This window comes from Scyliorhinus canicula, chromosome 5, assembly GCF_902713615.1.
Source record: "Scyliorhinus canicula chromosome 5, sScyCan1.1, whole genome shotgun sequence".
NCBI lineage: Eukaryota > Metazoa > Chordata > Chondrichthyes > Carcharhiniformes > Scyliorhinidae > Scyliorhinus > Scyliorhinus canicula.
In genome coordinates this window covers 173,031,623-173,051,075 of record NC_052150.1, presented here as the reverse complement: position 1 = coordinate 173,051,075, position 19,453 = coordinate 173,031,623, and the positions used below count along the sequence as shown (strand labels likewise).

General features: G+C 43.5%; 1 protein-coding gene across 11 annotated transcripts in view; it reads right to left on the bottom strand.

Annotated features, from left to right (window-relative positions):
* Positions 1-19,453, bottom strand: part of mllt10 (MLLT10 histone lysine methyltransferase DOT1L cofactor) — a 447,863-nt gene that overhangs the window by 87,799 nt on the left and 340,611 nt on the right. The gene's annotated exons all lie outside the window — the stretch shown is intronic.

Genomic DNA, 19,453 nt, shown 5'->3' with positions numbered 1-19,453 from the left:
GTAATGGGCAAATCTAAAGCTGTCAATTCTGGAAAATTATAAAGAGCTGCATCACAGAAAAGTAGGAAAAACGTTTGTGCCTACTCTTCTTTACATAGTGAGTTTTCAGTTTCAATTACGCTTCTGTGAAGACCAACTGTATTTCTGTGTAGCAGTGAAAACGTATACCATCAGACCAAGTGCCCAAACCATTCTTTCACACCACCCAGTTTTACAGTGAGATGAAAATTAATCTGTGTTGTTCAACATTTTTTAAAAGATAAACTTTGTCCCTTCCTCTGCTACTGTTAGTATATAATTCCATAGCTACTGGCTGCCCTCTAGCTGTTAGATTCATGCGCTAATTAGTGAATCGTAGAAGAGTATTTTACCACATAGCAAAGTCCAATTCTGCTCAGGCAAGTGTCTGCCACTTTTCAGCAACTAACAATCAGGAGTGAAAATCCTGGCTGATTTTCTCCTTCCTACCTGACCTCAACTTCTGTCCCAACAGAGACCAATTAAATCACCACAGAGCAAGAATGAAAACCAGAGCCTTGATTGTTTGGTGCTACAGTGGGTGCTGCCTTTAGACGATTATTCTATCATTTTCAAACTAGAAATTAATACAAATAAAAATATCCTAAAATATTCACTTTAACAAAATTGATGAATGCCTTACCCAGAGGTCCAAATCATTTGGCCTTGCCAGCTGTATGTTTTAATTATTGTAATGTTTATTCAATTCAAGAAGAATGTATTTGGTCAGTGAGCTTGGCTATGTGTTCTTACTTTGCAGATTACCAAGCATTGTGAAACTGACAGGCATGTTGCTGCAACAATATATCTTATTAACTGCTGGGTGTAACTACTCCATTCTTCATGTTGCAAAACCTTAACCCAATAAGACAAAAAGATCCCCCGACACCAAGGGAATCCGTCCCCTTTGCCGATAATATAAAACTAAGCATGACTATGTTGTAATTTGCTTGCCTGCTGATTCCAGCATTTGACAGTACAATAATATTTGACAAAAAATTATTTTATACTTTAAAGTGCTCAGTTAATGAGGTTTCATTTTTCTGTACCAATGAGCCAAAATTGTATTGTTACAGGGGAAGAAAATACTACTGAAATAGGATACAAAGATTGAGAGGGTGTAAAATAGAAACATTTTGCATATTCGTAATTATACTCTCTCTGTTCCAGATCCATTTTAAACTGAATTGGAAAGGGTACAATTTACAATAAACATACTGACTTGGAAATGGTACAGAGAGGGTATTTACCAGCATGATATCAGAAGGAGAGATTTCAGTTATGTGGAGAAACTATAAAAACTAGGTTTGCTCTTTTAGCAGAGAAGTTATGGATGACTGAATGGAGATGTTCAAAATTGTGAGGGGTTTTGATAAAGTAGGCAGGGAGGCTCTGCTCCCACTAGTAGGAAGGTCAGTAAGCAGAGAACAGAAATTTAAGATAATTGGCAAAATAAAATCCAGAGGGGAAATTGAGATTTTTTTTGAACACTGCGTTTTTGCAATCTGAAATACATAACTTGAAAAGGTGGTGGAAGCAGATTTGATAATGACTTTCAATAGAAAAATTGGTTAAACCCTTGAAAAGGATAAATTTGCAGAGCTATGAAGAAAAGAGAAAGGGAGTAGGACTAATGGATCTCTTTTAAAGACCAACATAAACAAGATGAGTTCAATGCCCTCCTGTATCGTATGATTCTATGGCGTTCTACAAAATCACATTCTAAAATGTCTACTCCACACTATATAACCAGATTTCCTCACCAGAAAAACCACAGATGCTGAAAAAAACTAACTGTAAATAATTCCACCTGTGACAAGTACAAAAACAACTTATATTGATATGAAACTTCTAAAGTAACAGAACTTCTCAAGGCCACATAAGGAGATATTAGATATCATGATGAAAAGCATAGGCAAAGAGGCAGGTTTCAAGATGATAAGTAGAGATATGCAGGGAGGGTACTCCAGAGCTTGAAGCCGAGTCAAACATACACAGAAAATAGGAGTAGGCCATTTGGCCCTTCGAGCCTTCGGTGCCATTCACTATGATCATGACTGATTATCAAGTTCAAACTATGACCCCTAGTTCTGGACTCCCCCACCATCAGGAACATTCTTTCTGAATCTACCCGGTCTAATCCTGTTAGAATTTTATAAGTTTCTACGACATCCCCCCTCACTCTTCTAAACACCAATGAATATAATCCGAACAAATTTAGTCTCTCCTCATATGACAGTACCGCAATCCCAGGAATTAGCCTGGTAAACCTTTGCTGCACTCCGTCCACAGCAAGAAGATCCTTCCTCAGATCAGGAACCCAGAGTGGGCAGCGGAGCAATAGGTCAGAAGGTGAAAACATTGAGGTAAAACTAGGGAATAGGGCCATTATGGCTCTGAGGCAGAGCAGACAGGGAGATGTTGCTGAACACAGCGGGTCTGGTGGCCTGAAGTGCATATGTTTTAATGCAAGAAGTATTACGGGTAAGGCAGGTGAACTTAGTGCTTGGATTAGCACTTGGAACTATGATGTTGTTGCCATTACAGAGACCTGGTTGAGGGAAGGACAAGATTGGCAGCTAATCGTTCCAGGATATAGGTGTATCAGGCGGGATAGAGGGGGATGTAAAAGGGGTGGCGGAGTTGCGCTACTGGTTAGGGAGAATATCACAGCTGTACTACGGGAGGACACCTCAGAGGGCAGTGAGGCTATATGGGTAGAGATCAGGAATAAGAAGGGTGCAGTCACAATGTTGGGGGTTTACTACAGGCCTCCCAACAGCCAGCAGGAGATAGAGGAGCAGATAGGGAGACAGATTTTGGAAAGGAGTAAAAACAACAGGGTTGTTGTGATGGGATAATTCAACTTCCCCAATATTGACTGGGACTCACTTAGTGCTAGGGGCTTAAATGGGGCAGAGTTTGTAAGGAGCGTCCAGGAGGGCTTCTTAAAACAATATGTAGACAGTCCAACTAGGGAAGGGGCTGTACTGGACCTGGTATTGGGGAATGAACCCGGTCAGGTGGTAGAAGTTTCAGTGGGGGAGCATTTCGGGAACAGTGACCACAATTCAGTAAGTTTTAAAGTGCTGGTGGACAAGGATAAGAGTGGTCATAGGGTTAATGTGCTAAATTGGGGGCAGGCTAATTATAACAATATTAGGCGGGAACTGAAGAACCTAGATTGAGGGTGGATGTTTGAGGGTAAATCAACATCTGGCATGTGGGAGGCTTTCAAGTGTCAGTTGAAAGGAATTCAGGACCGGCATGTTCCTGTGAGGAAGAAGGATAAATAAGGCAAATTTCAGGAACCTTGGATAACGAGAGGTATTGTAGGCCTCGTCAAAAAGGAAAAGGAGGCATTTGTCAGGGCGAGAAGGATGGGAACAGACGAAGCCTGTGTGGAATATAAGGAAAGTAGGAAGGAACTTAAGCAAAGAGTCAGGAAGGGGTCACGAAAAGCCATTGGCAAATAGGGTTAAGGAAAATCCCAAGGCTTTTTACACGTACATAAAAAGCAAGAGGGTAGTCAGGGAAAGGGTTGGCCCACTGAAGGATAGGCAAGGGAAGCTATGTGTGGAGCCAGAGGAAATGGGCGAGGTATTCAGTATTCACCAAAGAGAAGGAATTGGTGGATGTTGAGTCTGGAGAAGGGTGTGTAGATAGTCTGGGTAACATTGAGATCCAAAAAGACGAGGTGTTGGGCGTCTTGAAAAATATTAAGTAGATAGGTCTCCAGGGCCTGATGGGATCTACCCCAGAATACTGAAGGAGGCTAGAGAGGAAATTGCTGAGGCCTTGACAAAAATCTTTGGATCCTCACTGATGCCCCGGAGTTCCTTTGTTTAAGAAGGGTAGCAAGGATAATCCAGGGAACTACAGGTCGGTGAGCCTTGCGTCAGTGGTAGGGAAATTACTGGAGACAATTCTTCTAGACAGGATCTACTCCCATTTGGAAGCAAATGGACGTATTAGTGAGAGGCAGCATGGTTTTGTGAAGGGGAGGTCATGTCTCACTAACTTGATAAGAGTTTTTCGAAGAGGTCACAAAGCTGTTTGATGCAGGTAGGGCAGTGGATGTTGTCTATATGGACTTCAGTAAGGCCTTTGACAAGGTCCTCATGGTAGACTGGTACAAAAGGTGAAGTCACATGCGATCAGGGGTGAGCTGGCAAGGTAGATACAGAACTGGCTAGGTCATAGAAGGCAGAGAGTAGCAATGGAAGGGTGCTTTTCTAATTGGAGAGCTGTGACTAGTGGTGTTCCGCAGGGATTAGTGCTGGGACCTTTGCTGTTCTAAGTATGTATAAATGATTTGGAGGAAAATGTAACTGGTCTGATTAGTAAGTCTGCAGACGACACAAAGGTTGGTGGAATTGCGGATAGCGATGAGGACTGTCAGAGGATACAGCAGGATTTAGATCGTTTGGAGACTTGGGCGGAGAGATGGCAGATGGAGTTTAATCCGGACAAATGTGAGGTAATGCATTTTGGACGGTCTAATGCAGGTAGGGAATATACAGTGAATGGTAGAACCCTCAAGAGTATTGAAAGTCAGAGAGATCTAGGGGTACAGGTCCACAGGTCACTGAAAGGGGCAACACAGGTAGAGAAGGTAGTCAAGTCGGCATACGGCATACTTGCCTTCATTGGCCGGGGCATTGAGTATAAGAATTGGAAAGTCATGTTGCAGCTGTATAGAACCTTAGTCAGGCCACACTTGGAGTATAGTGGTCAATTCTGGTCGCCACACTATCAGAAGGATGTGGAGGCTTTAGAGAGGGTGCAGAAGAGATTTACCAGGATATTGCCTGGTATGGAGGGCATTAGCTATGAGGAGCGGTTGAATAAACTCAGTTTGTTCTCACTGGAACGACGGAGCTTGAGGGGCGACCTGATAAGAGGTCTACAAAATTATGAGGGGCATAGACAGAGTAGATAATCAGAGGCTTTACCCCAGGGTAGAGGGGTCAATTACTAGGGAGAATAGGTTTAAGGTGCGAGGGGCAAGGTTTAGAGTAGATGCATGAGGCGAGTTTTTTTTTTTACACAGAGGGTAGTGGGTGCCTGGAACTCGCTGCCGGAGGTGGTGGTGGAAGCAGGGACGAGTGACATTTAAGGGACATCTTGACAAATACATGAATAGGATGGGAATAGAGGGATATGGACCCAGGAAGTGTAGAAGATTGTAGTTTAGTCGAGCAGCATAGTCGGCACGGGCTTGGAGGGCCGAAGGGCCTGTTCCTGTGCTGTACTTTTCTTTGTTGTTCAAAACTGTACATAATCTCCAGGTGTGGCCTCACCAAAGTCCTATACAACTTCAGTAAAACATCTCTGTTCCTATTTTCAAATCCTTTTGCGATGAATGCCAATATACCACTTGCCTTCTTCACTACCTGCTGTACCTGCTTACTTTCAGAGACTGATGCACGAGGATACCAAGGTCTTGCAGAGCATCCACCTCTCTGAACTTACATCCATTCAAATAACAATCTGCCAGGGCAGAATGCACAGTAGCACAGTGGTTAACACTGCTGCTTCACGTCACTGATGTACCAGGTTCGATCCCGGCTCTGGGTCACTGTCCGTGTGGGATTTGCACATTCCCCCGTGTCTGCGTGGGTTTCGCCCTCACAACCAAAAGAAGTGCAGGGTAGGCTGATTGGCCACACTAAATTGCCCCTTAATTGGAAAAAATGTATTATAAATTTATTTTAAAAAATAATCTGCCTTCCTATTTTTGGTACGGAAGTGGATAACCTCACATTCATCGACATTCTACTACATCTGCCATGTATATGCCCACTCACTCAGCCAGTTCAAATCATCCTAAGGTATTGTTGCATCCTCCCCACAGCTCACCTCACACCCAACTTTGTACCATCCGCAAATTTGGAGGTAAAACATTTAGTTCTCTCATCTAATCATTAGCCTCATCCAAATCATTAATGTATAATATGAACAGTTGGGGTACTAGCACAGACCCCTGCGGTACCCTGGTCACTGCCTGCTAATTGAAAAAGACCCATTTATTCCAACTTTCTGCTCCCTGTCTGCTAACCAGCTTTCTATTCATCACAAGACACTACCTGCAATCCCATGCACTTTAGTTTTACATAGTGATCTGCTACGTGAGACCATGTCGAAAGCCTTTTGAAAGTCTAAATAAACCACATCTATTGGTTCTTCCTAGTCAACTCTACTAGTTACATCTTCAAAGAATTCCAGTAGTTTTGTCAAGCATGATTTCCCTTTCATAAATCCATTGTCTGATTATACCACTGCTTTTCAAATGCTCTGCTAAGAAACACTTGATAATGTTCTCTAGCAACTTCACTACTACCAACATTAGGCTCACTGATCTATAGTTCCCTGTTTCCTCTCCACCTCTCTTTTTGAATAACGGGCTCATATTAGCTACCCTTCAATCTGTAGGAACCATCCCAGAGTCCAAAGAATTTTGGAAAATTATCTACTATTTCTAGGGCCACATCCTTAAGTACTCTAGGATGAAGGTTATCAGGCCCTGAAGATTTATCAGCCTTCATTCCCTTTAATTTCACCAAAACCATTTCTCTACCAGTACCGGTTTCTTTCAGCTCCTCACTAAAATTTGTGAAGACAGAAGCAAAATGCGAATTTAGTTCCTCAGCCATTTCTTTGTTCCCCGTTATGAATTCCCCCGTTTCTGACTGTAAGGGGCCTACATTCGTTTTTGCCAATCTTATTCTCTTTACATACCTATAGAAGCTACGGCAATAGTGGAGCAATTAGGATTGGGGATCCATAGTAGGTCAAAATCAGAGGAGCAAAGATATCGGAGTTGAGCGGATGGAGGACATAATAGAGATAGAGGGAAACAAGGCTATAGAGAGATTTGAAAACAAGGATGAGAATTTTAAAATCAAGTCATTGCTGGACCAGCAGCTAATGTAGATCAGCAAGCACAGGGGGTCATAGAGAAATGAGACTTGTTGTGAAATAAGACATGGGCAGCAGATTTGTAGATTTGTGGATGACCTCGAGTAAATGGAGGGTAGAATGTGGGAAACCAGTCAGGAGCGTGTGGGAATAGTAAAGACTGCAAGTAAAGGGATGGGGGTTTCAGCAGCAAATGAGCCAAGACAGTGCTGAAGTCAAGCAAATGTTTGAAATGTAGAAATAGATGATCTTTGAGATAGCATGAATGCAAGGTCGGATCTCAGGATTAAATGTGACACCAAGGCTGCAACAGGCGTAATCACAGGCTTCTACCAGGGGGTTTGAAACAGGGACCAAAATCAATGGTTTCGGTTGTTTCAATATTTAATTGGAAGTTGGAAAAGCAGTCTTATAATTTAACAATAGCGGAGGAGTCAATAGACGTGGTGGTGAGATTGAGCAGGGTGTCGTCAGTGCACATGTGAAAACAAATGTTGTGCCTTTGGATGATGTCACCAAAGGGTAGCATGTAGATAAGAAATAAGAAGAGACCAAGAATTGATCCTTGGGGGACACCAGAGGTAAGGGTGCAATAACAGGAAGAGAAGCCATTTCAAAATATTCTCTGGTTATAATTATATGGATAGTGGAGAGGTGTTGAAGGGGTTTGTGTGGTCAAGCATGTCAAAGGCTACAAACAAGTCTGGAACGATGCTGAGGGTCGCAATCAGTCACAAAGGATGCAATCTGTACACTGATAAGAACTGTGCAGTGCTGTGATGGGCAGAACTCTGATTGGAGGGATTCAAATACAGAGTTCCAGTAAAGATAGGAACTGGTTTATCACAGGGCTAAATCACTGGCTTTGAAAGCAGACCAAGGCAGACCAGCACCACGGTTCAATTCCCGTACCGGTCTCCCCGAATAGGCACCGGAATGTAGCGACTAGTGGACTTTTCACAGTAACTTCATTTGAAGCCTACTTGTGACAATAAGCGATTTTCTGTTTTTTTTCAAATTTGGGAAGCAACAACAAATTCAAGCTGAGCTCCGAAAGCTAGTGATTCCAAATAAAGCTGTTGGACTTTAACCTGGCGTTGTAAGACCTCTTACTGTGCGCACCCCAGTCCAACGCCGGCATCTCCACATCATGGCTTTTCAGATGGGATCATTGTTTGCAAAGGCAGAGGGGTCAAGTATTGGCTTTTTGAGGAGGAGTGATGACAGCAGATTGACAAGGGACAGGGACAATAGTTGAAGACAAGTAATTGTTTAAAATATTGTCTAATATGGGGGCCGGGAAGGGGAATTGGGGTGATCAGCCATTGCACAATTCATTTTATAGCCTCAATATTAACTTGTATGGCATTTACAGTGGATATGGTGCGTGGCAAGCAGAAACCCCTGACAGAGAGTTGAGTGCGTGTACAAAACTATTTTAATTGCCAGACATCGTTTAAATTGTTCTGAATTGACTCCTGATATAAGTTGGTAGGAACAATATAAAGGCCAACAGGTGTGTGTGGGAATTAGCACCAGGAATGCAAAAGAACAGTCCATGACATAAGGTTAGTGCTGCGAGGCAGTTCCAAATAGATGTGGGTGCTCCAAGATAGAGAAAATGCCATGGTTGGGGAAGCACACTGATCAGAAATTTTCCATTTTAAATATTTACCTAAGCCTCTTCAAGCCACTCTGCAGCCTCTTACTATGCAACAGCTTTGGCATCCAGCAGGTCTTCCAATTTCTGTACTTGAATTCACAGATGGCTATGTTACAAGCCGTTTCCTGCCTGGTTTGGCAGCCAATGCTCCTGAATTCTGCCTGGCTAGAATGGTGGTAGGCTGCTAGAATGTAATCGAACAGCCCTTTCACCTTATCACCATAACTAAAAATCTTACGTTTGGCCAATTTCACATGGGCATCTTACCAAAAAGGTTTTGACACATAAAAAGTACTATTAGTTACTGAAAATAAGTTCAAAAACTACATTGCTCATTGGATAAATAAGTTGATATGTGGTACCAAGCTGTAGGGACGAGGCAAGTCCCAGACTTAGTATTCTGACCAATGCTAACCTAGTTGATCTCAAGCAGGGCACAGTAGATGCTAACACCCAATTGTTTCCATGCTCAAGAGGAAAAAAATTACTTAAGGATAGCTGCTCCTTCCATTTCTCCGAAGCTAGTACAAGAAGCACTTAAGTAGGTAGACAAGGGAAGATCAAGGCTTTGACTACCTTGGTGTAATATTGCCTATATTGAAATAACTTGCGAACACCCATCATCTTGTATCACACAGAATGATCACCTAGGTGAAGCACCAATGCTGCCTGTTTCATCTTTAGGGCAGGAGGAGAGAAGAATCTCGTTCAGGCTAACTGTTGAAAACCGTTCAAAATACAAATTTCCAAAATGCAAATTTATTGAGCATTTTCTACAGCACAAAATTTGAACCCTTTATAAAAAGTAAGGAAATTAATTTTGTGGAATTACCCACAGGTGTGGCCCTAATATTCAATCAATAACAACTCCAGGAAAGCTGAAATGTCACCTCATTCAATCACTGGGAAAGTGTATAATAATGGTTTCCAGTTTTCATGCATTCTTCATGTATGCAGCCTGGTCACAAGTACTGGGACTTTAGCAGCATGAGGATCGTGTGGTAATCCTACTAATTATTTAATCTTATTAAACCATTTACGAAATAAGGTCAGGTAGATAACAGATGTCTCTCAAATGCTAGAGTCTTCCACATCACAGGCTGTCTGCAGAGGTCAGAAGGTCCTGCTTCCAACTCTAGTTTAGCTACTAAAACCTACATTTCCTATGCTGAATCGTTAGCAATTCGAAAGTCATTCCATTGCTTCATTTTTTTGATGAAGTTGGACATCGAAGCAAAAAGGCATCACAAGTGTGTGTTTTTCACAATGTAAGACTAAACGATAAATCACAGCTCCACCATGACCCCATCTGAGTAACTGTAATGTTGGCAGTCAGCCAACACTACTAGTAGTGAGCTCTTCCAAAGTTTGTATTCATTCATGTTGCAAACCACAATTCTGAAGGCCTCTACTGGGACTTAAGCCAAACAAGCAAAAATGAACCCTTACATCAAGCAGCTGGCCAAATTCTTGCATAATTCCTTTCATGCCTTTACCCAGGCTCTGAAGTTACTTGTATTAAGTGGTGAATATAAAGTGAGACTGTGATATTAAAGTGCGACTAGACAAACATACTACAAAAAGTACTACTTTGATCAGAGGTAGAGAAATCAAATTTCTATAAACCTCTGCTTTACAACATACATGTTTTGATGTAAACTTTGATGAAAGCAATATTTAAAAAGAATCAACATTAAAAACACTTCAGGTCTTTAGTCGTTATTATTTTATAATAATCTTTATTTTCACAAGGAGGCTTACATCAACACTGCAATGAAGTTACCTTGAAAGCCTCTAGTCGCCACATTCCGGCGCTTTTTCAGGTACAGAGAGGGAGAATTCAGAATGTCCAAAAATTACCTAATAGCACGTCTTTCGGGACTTGTGGGAGGAACCTGGGACCCTGGTGCTGTGCTAACCACTGTGTGACCGTGCCACACAACATCCCTCCTATATCTTCACATTTTCAACAAATAAAGGTGGCTATTTATTTTATTAGATCCTCTGGTGTTCTCTTGCTGTTGATTTATATGCACTTTTACTTAATTCTCATATATAATTTATCAGTACTTTCATTTGCTTTACATCCATTCATTCTATCAGTCATTCCCGTTTTTCTCTTCTTTGCCAAATTATGTTTTGCTTGATCTGTTCAGCAGTATCAAGTCTTTAGGCAGGACTTCTGTTTCCAGGATCCAATCCTGTTATTCGTGTGAAATGCATGTCAGGAATTCACAAATACTGGTGGTGGGACCCACAGAGAGACTTTGGAGCCCTGGCAATGAAGGACGGTGGATAGGCAACTGCGTCTGGAGGGCCTATAGGAGGCCATTCATCACTGGAGAATCTTCGAGATCGAGACACCCTTTGCAGACTTTTCAATATTTAAAAAGAAAAAATGGCCACAGCTACCAGGCCAACAACATGGAGGGGAATGGAAGCAATGCTGGTTACCCTGGCCTGCCACCAGGAGGCCGCCTCCATCAGCCAGACTTGCTTGCATGCCAGCATCAGAAAAGTGCCTTCAATTACCCCTGTATTTGACTACCTGTCATTGACAGGAAGGTAGCCATCAAACGCACTCATCCCTCCCAATACTAAAGCAGCCGCTTACTAAATAAAAGCGGCAACATGCTGGCAGAACAAAATTGTTGCCACATTTGCCTCTGAACCTCCATGAAAATCCAGCCCTTTTATCTTCTCATTTTACAGGTTCTATTACTTCACTTCCATCCACTCCACTCCTCATTTGGAATAATAATTTGAAGTCTTCCACAAACAATAGCAGTGAGAAAATACTGTTGCTCATTAACAGATTATGCATAGCGAGAAAAGGTGTATCACTGAGCAAATCTTTGAGGGGTAATGGTGCTAAAGTATAATTAACAAGCAAAAGCAATTACAGTAGAATCTGAAAATACAATGTACACAATAGGTTCAATGATCAGAAAGTTCCTTTTTGTAAGATCTGAAATTCGCAACATAACCTTCATGCAAAAGATGTTGGTCCCAGTTTACAAAAATGAATTGGAAATTGGTAATTCTATCAGTTGCATCAAATTTACAATGGACTGCACTGGAATCTCTACCTACAAGCTTAAGTTTCCAAGCTTCTCTCACAAATGTGTTAGTAAGCAAAAAACACTACAGATGTAAAATTAGGAGTTTGGTTAATATTTGGTCACTTACTGGCCAAAGTGAAGTTAAGGGAGAAATACTCAGCAAGAATATTTTGTTAAACTAATTTGCAATTGGAAGAATGTGGTTTCTTGGCATCAATGAGTATGCAAATGTGTATTTATTTTCAAATCATTATGCTAAGAATGCAAATATTCAAAGTGATCAAGTAAAACATTTAAAAAAAAATTTAAATTGAGTACCCAATTATTTTTTCCAATTAAGGGGCAATATAGCGTGGCCAAACCACCTGTCCTGCACATCTTTTGGGTTGTGGGGGTGAAACCCACACAGACACGGGGAGAATGTGCAAACTCCTTACGGACAGTGACCCAGTGCCGGGATTCGAACCCGGGTCCTCAGCGCCGTAGGCAGCAATGCTAACCACTGTGCCACCGTGCTGCCCCGTAAAACATTTTCCTAAGACATAGAATCAACCAGAACATCCTTAAGAGTACAGTTTATTTAGTAAGTACGATAATTGCATTAACAAAATGATATTTCTTCACCTGGATTAGAATTAGACAAATGCATAAGAGCTGAAAAACATTTCATTTACAGATCTTTGCAATGCAAATAATTTGATCAAAAGATTAAATGAGCCAATGTGCCTTTCTTTAATTTCCATACACATTCGAAATTTAAACTTCAATACCAGAAATAAATATGACAAGGTTTGTTTTCCGAAGTAACAGTTTTCAAGAAATTCCAAATAGGTATTAAATGGTCAGCTAATACTTCACTCAACCAGAAGAGGCAGTGTACATTTATCTTATTACAGCGGCAAGAGAATTTTGGTGGGCTCCTGTCACGTACTAATTATTCAGACAAGCGAGCCAATCTCCAGTAACAAGTTAACAAAGTTCAAAAGAGTGACATCAAAGAACTGAAAGAATGCTTATTGAGGTCAGCATCATTTGATCAAGTGGCTAGAGCTGAATTTTTAAGAAACCATCTTAGAACCAAAGATATTTTATATTCAGTAGCTTGCCTATTTCAATTGAAGTCTATAATTTACAAATACAATCTCCGGGGCTTTCACACCTGATGGAAACTAGAGGATTCCTGATGACATCACAGATTCTGCAGTGTTCCTGAGAGACAGCATTAATGGAGTTGCTCAGATTGTTGGAGATGTTTGGAAAGGCAGCCAGTTTTTTCTTCAATAGAATTTCAAAAAAGTGTACTAAAATTGGACTGTCTACATCTCAATTGTATTTATCATACCAGCCACTCAGGATGCATCAAGAGTATAAGAAAATCTAATTCCAATGAATACATATACCAGCAACTCTCAAGTCTTTTTGGTTTTAAAAAAATTATTATTCATCAACACACAAACTAAAGTTTGCATCTCTTTATTGTTCTGGTTTAATTAAAAATATATTTTTAAAACATCAGAGTATTCGGATAATACACGAGCTCCATCAGCACCTACTGACATCCAAAATGTTATCATTTTGCTTTACATATTGGCTAATTTGCTGCATACCTTGAGAACTTTGGATTATACTTCCAGAAATTTACCTTTAATTTACACATTAAAATACAATAATATATTCACAAGTTCCAGATGTTTGGATACATAAATATTTAAGATACTAAATGCAATGAATCTTGTTTTTAGAATGTTATCAAGAAAAATAAATGCACCAACAGAAAACAAACAAATTGATGCTAAACACAAAAAAGTAAGAGAAACAATTTTTCTCTTAGTCAATGTCCCATACAAGCTATGCACTAAGCAGGGTCTCCTGACAATCAGCCCAATTTCTTACCGAGCTCCCCACTAGCAGGGTTTTAATACCCAGCGTGTGATGAGAGATGAAACCAAGTGTGAACAACTTTTAAGGTCCCATGAGTAGGGCTGACTGTTGAAGCTGTCAGGTTCAATTGCATCATTCGACATTATTCAATGCCCCAAACTGCTCCCTAATTGTTAGGGGCTTAACATATTCAGTGCCATTGTTTAGCCTAATGCAGAAATGCCCACAGAAGGACTTACATAAAGAAGGGGGAGGGTTTAGATTTTGGTAAACCATGACTGAATTTTCTTTCATTCATAGAGTGACAAGGAAGGGCTGAACAACCAAATGCAATATGTAGCACTTTACACCCTCCTTGGATCATAGTTCATCAATAACCCACCTCAACTAAAACACATCTGTCTAGAATCAATGTATAAATAAAATATTATATCTGTCTAAATCTACAATTTCTTTTAAATGCAGAGAAGTCAGAAAGATATATTAGCACTGGAGAAGGATCAAAGTATTTTAACAGACAGATATATAACACCAGGGGGTTAATGGTACAACAGATGATACAAACAATAAATGAATGGATGCCAAATCAGTTCGGTTGAAAAGTAAATTGGAAAATCAAGCTTTGAACTCGTTCAGCTAAAATTATGAGTGTGATTTAACGTAAAAATGTCTAGGTGTCATTTTGGGAGCGATTAGCAGGTGTTTCTCAACGGCCAAGGTGGCGAGATTGCGGCCCGTATTTAACAGCACTTAGTGCCGAAAATAAGCCCCTACGAGCGCCTCACCATTACTGGCTGTCTTGCTGTCTGATTTGGCAGACTCACGCCTCACTGTCAAGGGGAGCTGCTTTTAAACACTCCCTCACCACCGACTCCAGTCAACACACAAACATGGCAGTGCGCAGATCTGCTCCTTGCTTCAGGGTTGCCGGCCTGGCCTGGCTTCTCGATGCTGTGGATGAGAAACCGGACATCCTGAGGGGGTCAGAGGTCCAACAGCAGGGTCACCAATCCCACCTTGAAGGCAGTTACCACTTCTCTCCTGGCATCAGTTCTGCCTGCCATTCCACAAATGTCCAACCCCCACCCTCCACTCAAATCACTGGCTGACACCTCGCACCCGCCCCACATCAGATCTTCATGCTTGTTCCTTAGCACCCCCCCCCCCCCCCCCCAGCACATCAGGTCCAGTTGTGGAGCCCACACATGCCACAGACCCACTGCCCCCTCGATCCATCAAGTGTGCAGCTCACAAAGCCCTCTCTTTGTCCCCTCAAGAGAAGATATCCCATGATAAGCAGGAAAGTGCCAAGTACCAGAGAACTGAGTCCTCACCCCACATCCCATATGAGGAACAGGCCCTGAAGATCGAGGGGTTGACCGAGGAGACAGCAGTCAATGACAGAGAGGTTGGCCTGTGCCGCAGAGGTGAGGATCCACAGCCCCTTCACCCAGATGACCTGTCTCAAGAGACAGTTGTTAGGGCAGCACGGTGGCACAGTGGGTTAGCCCTGCAGCCTCACGGCGCCGAGGTCCCAGGTTTGATCCCGGCTCTGGGTCACTGTCGGTGTGGAGTTTGCACATTTTCTCAGTGTCTGTGTGGGTTTCGCCCCCACAACCCAAAAGATGTGCAGGGTAGATGGACTGGCCACACTAAATTGCCCCTTAATTGGAAAAAATTAATTGGGTACTCTAAATTTAAAAAAAAAAGTGTCGTTTATGTCACACAAAATGATCCTTCTTTCTCACTGATCACATGTCTATTCAGTCACAGGAAGTCAATCTGATGGCACCGAGCCATCCGGAGTTGGTATAACCCCACTGGCCCCTCATGAGATAACCTCGGAGGAGAACTCAGAGGACCCCACTGTCGACGCATCACAGCTATCACCCCCACCTTCCATCAGCGCAGGGACACACACCTCGGTGGGCGACATTAATGGAAGGGTTCTGGGGCACAATCTGGTGAACACCACACAGTTGCTGATGCACACCAGGTGGAGGCAGGAACATTCAAGGGAGTCAACAGTCAGAGGTCTGCTGGATCCCAGGACTCGGCTGATCCCATTCAGATGCCGAGCCTCTGGACGAGGTTATCTCAGAGCTCATGCAGATGTTAGGACACGGCTGTGAGATTCAGAAGGGTATGTCAGCGATATTACAGCGAGTGCATTGCCGATTGGAGGAGTCCCAAAGGCTATGTGTGCAGGAGATCATGCGGACAATGCGTGGAAAGCCTGCTGCAGGAGGTCACCATCTTGACCTCACTTCAACTGCCCCTCTGTCCCATGGAGACCCCCAAGAGCTCATGCAGATGTTAGGACACGGCTGTGAGATTCAGAAGGGTATGTCAGCGATATTACAGCGAGTGCATTGCCGATTGGAGGAGTCCCAAAGGCTATGTGTGCAGGAGATCATGCGGACAATGCGTGGAAAGCCTGCTGCAGGAGGTCACCATCTTGACCTCACTTCAACTGCCCCTCTGTCCCATGGAGACCCCCAAGGCCCTACGGACACGGTCAGGGAGGAGGAAGCACTGGAGGTCAATCAGCGGCCTGCCACCAAGGAGATGCCGGCGGTCTCCACCAGTTCTCCCAAATTCCCCCTCTCCTGCACGGGTACATCACAAGGGCAGCAGGCAGAACAGGGTGGCACGGTGACACCTGGCTCCAGGCTCCCCAGAGGACGTCCGCTAAGGGCATCAAAGGCCGCAGGGAAAGCAGCAGGTTTCCTCCAGCTCTGATGTGCATACTGGGGACTCACCTAGACATAGCAGCAGACCACAAAAGATCAAGAAGAGTGAGAACCACTGAGTGGGCTCTGGGAGGTGGGGGGTTGTCACTACCCTGGAACGGTAGCTCAATGGCAGCACAGGTGGCAACATGGGCCCAGTTACTTCGGGTTTCTGCCGTGGTCTCCAGTCTCCGTCATCAGCCAGGATCTCAACATACTCCTTATCCCCCACGAGTCAACCTATCATCCTGGGATGGTCTTCAAAGATATCAGGGATCTCTGAGTGTTCCAGGATGTAGCTGTTATGCACATTCCTGGAAAATGTGCACACACGTGCATGATCTGGAGGTGGTAGTCATTGAACATTAAGGGAGTGGAACCTCTTCCTGTTAATGAAGGGCACTCCCTGGTGCCCCAGTGCACACAAGGTGACATGCGTGCCTTTTATTACCCACTGAACCTGGGCCATCCGGCGATGGCGGAGAATCCTGAAGCCCAGGCATCTTGGTGGACTTGGGTTAGCTCAAAGTTGATATAGTCTGCTGCCTGGCATACAGGGCATCCGTGACCTCACGGATGCACTGGTGGGCTGTAGCTTGTGATATGGCGCACAGGTCCACGCTCGGGTCCTGGAATCAAACAGTTGCATAACAGTTCGGGGCTGCGGTGACCTTCACGGCCACTGGGAGTAGGTGTCCTCCTCCTCCACGGGTGCCAAGTTCACGAGGATATGGTACAGGAGCCACACTGTCTCTTTGTTAAGACAAAGGCCTGTGGCACATGCTGTCCGTCATCTTGTCGAACGATCAACGACGCCTGTACACCTTAGACCGTCCTTGGTGTCCCCCTTTGGGTTCCTCAGCCTGATGGGCGGCTGGGTCTTCAGGGTGCGTGGCCGCTCCCTGCACATGAGGTGCTGCCTACATCAACGCTACTGCCGCCTTCTCTGCAGTCTGGTTGCCTGGGCTTCCACCAGCACGAGGGCAGCCTCTGCGGTACTGACATAATCAGCCATATTGTTGCATCCGTAAAGAATTAGACGACAGAGACCAACAATCAGTGAGGGTTTCCACCCCAGAACCCTCAAATCTCCCAAATCTCCCCCACCTTTGTGTCCCGCCTTCTCTCAGAGGGCCATTCACCAAGTCAGTTGTACTGGAGAACCTCGCTCTGTACACTCACCCCTGGCCACATCAGGAGCCCCATGACCCCAGGACCCTGCCAGGAACATTAGGTGTTCAGATGTCCTCCCCGAACTACACTTACCCAATGGTTGTGAGGATATTCCCAGTGCTGAAGCCCAGCTCTTGAGTGTTTGATTGTTGGCTGCTGCCTCTATGGTGCTGGCGCTTCTGGGGTTCAGACAAACTGTCCAGGCTTCAAAGTTTTATTGAAATGCGATGCAATAATCATCATCCGAGACATGGCTGCGTACTCATGATAAACCACTTGAGAATAGTTTGTTTATTAAATGTTCAACAGTAACAAAGATTTGAAAATCAACAATGTAACATTCCACATATCACACTAACCATTAAACAGCAAGGAAACATCACTGTTCCATATTGGTACAATAATAAAGTTATATTAACTCATTTTCACAAAACAAACCAAATATACTGCATCACTTCTCGCAGGCTCCTCAACAGAAATGGAGGATAAGCCTGAGAATGTGTTATCATATCCAGAACTTTGTCGTATAAATGATCTGTCCATCAATGTGCGACTTGGTCCATGCATCAATGCCATTCTCCATCCAGGAGCCTCAGCTGTGCAGGTCCACCCATACGACCCAATCTCACCGGAACTAAATCCTGGCTTCCACATATTCCAGTGGAACTCAAGGTGCAGTTGAACATCTTGACTTCCAGCGTGTTTAATCCATGGTGACATGCCAGTTACATGCAGCACTCACCACACCACAGCAAAAAAAACATCAGCAATCGGCAAAAGCATTTCTTTAACGGTGTCACATCAGGTCGCCATTTGGATCAATGTCATGCACCAGATCCCGCAGTGTCTTCTTACTTCAAACCGGATTGCCTTCCGGCCTCATACGTCCCCAAGCCTGGTGTTCCAAAATCCTCCAAGTATTGTCCTTCTTTCCCGCTACAGAAAAAGGAACAACAGCATCCAGGCATTTACAGCTGAAAGCAGCCAACACAACCTGCAGCTGTGAAGTGCTCTTGCAACTAACAAAGCCAATTCCTTATTAGCAATAGCCGTCAGCTGTGAAGCTAAAGGCTGCTCTCAGTCAAAGGGAGTTAAAGTGACCGTCAGCATATAACCAAGAAGAGGGCTCTGTCCTGGAAGTGTTTGGTAGGACAGACAGGCTGCAGCTGTAGTTGCCCCTATTATGGGTATCTACAATATTTAAAGATGGCTTGAAGGTCTCACAGACGAAAGGCCCGTCACCCCCCCCCCCCCCCCCCCCCCCCCCCCCCCCCCCCCCCCTCAGAGGCAACCCTGATCACATCAGCCTTCTGTCCTGCAGAAGGACATGTTGGTATCGTTATAATCACAGTATGTTGCAAAGAAAAGTTGCATTCTATTGGCCTTATTTTGAGGCTGCTTAAGTCAAATTAAGGAATACTTTTTTTTAAATCTGCACTTTAAAAAAAAAAATTATTTTTATGGGACATGGGTGCTGTTGGCAATGCCATAATTGTTTACCATCTCCAATTGCCCCAGAAACTGAAACTAGGAGCAGGAATTGGCCATTTGACCCTTCAAGCCTGCTCGACCATTCTATGTGACCATGGCCAATCCTTTATCGCAATGACACCTATTCCCGCTTTGTCCCCATACCCCTTGGTGCCATTAAAATCTAAGTAAGAAGTCTTACAACACCAGGTTAAAGTCCAACAGGTTTGTTTCAAACACACTTCATTCACCTGAGGAAGGAGCAGTGCTCCAAAAGCTAGTGTTTGAAACAAACCTGTTGGACTTTAACCTAGTGTTGTAAGACTTCTTACTGTGCTCACCCCAGTCCAACGCCGGCATCTCAACATCATTAAAATCAAAAAGAAAAAATCACTTTCTTGAATACATTCAATGACTTGGCCTCCACAGCCTTGGTGGTAGACAATTTCACAGGTACACTACGCTCGGAGTGAAGAAAGTTTTCTTCATCTCAGTCCTAAATGGCCTGTCCCATATCCTGAGATGGTATCCCA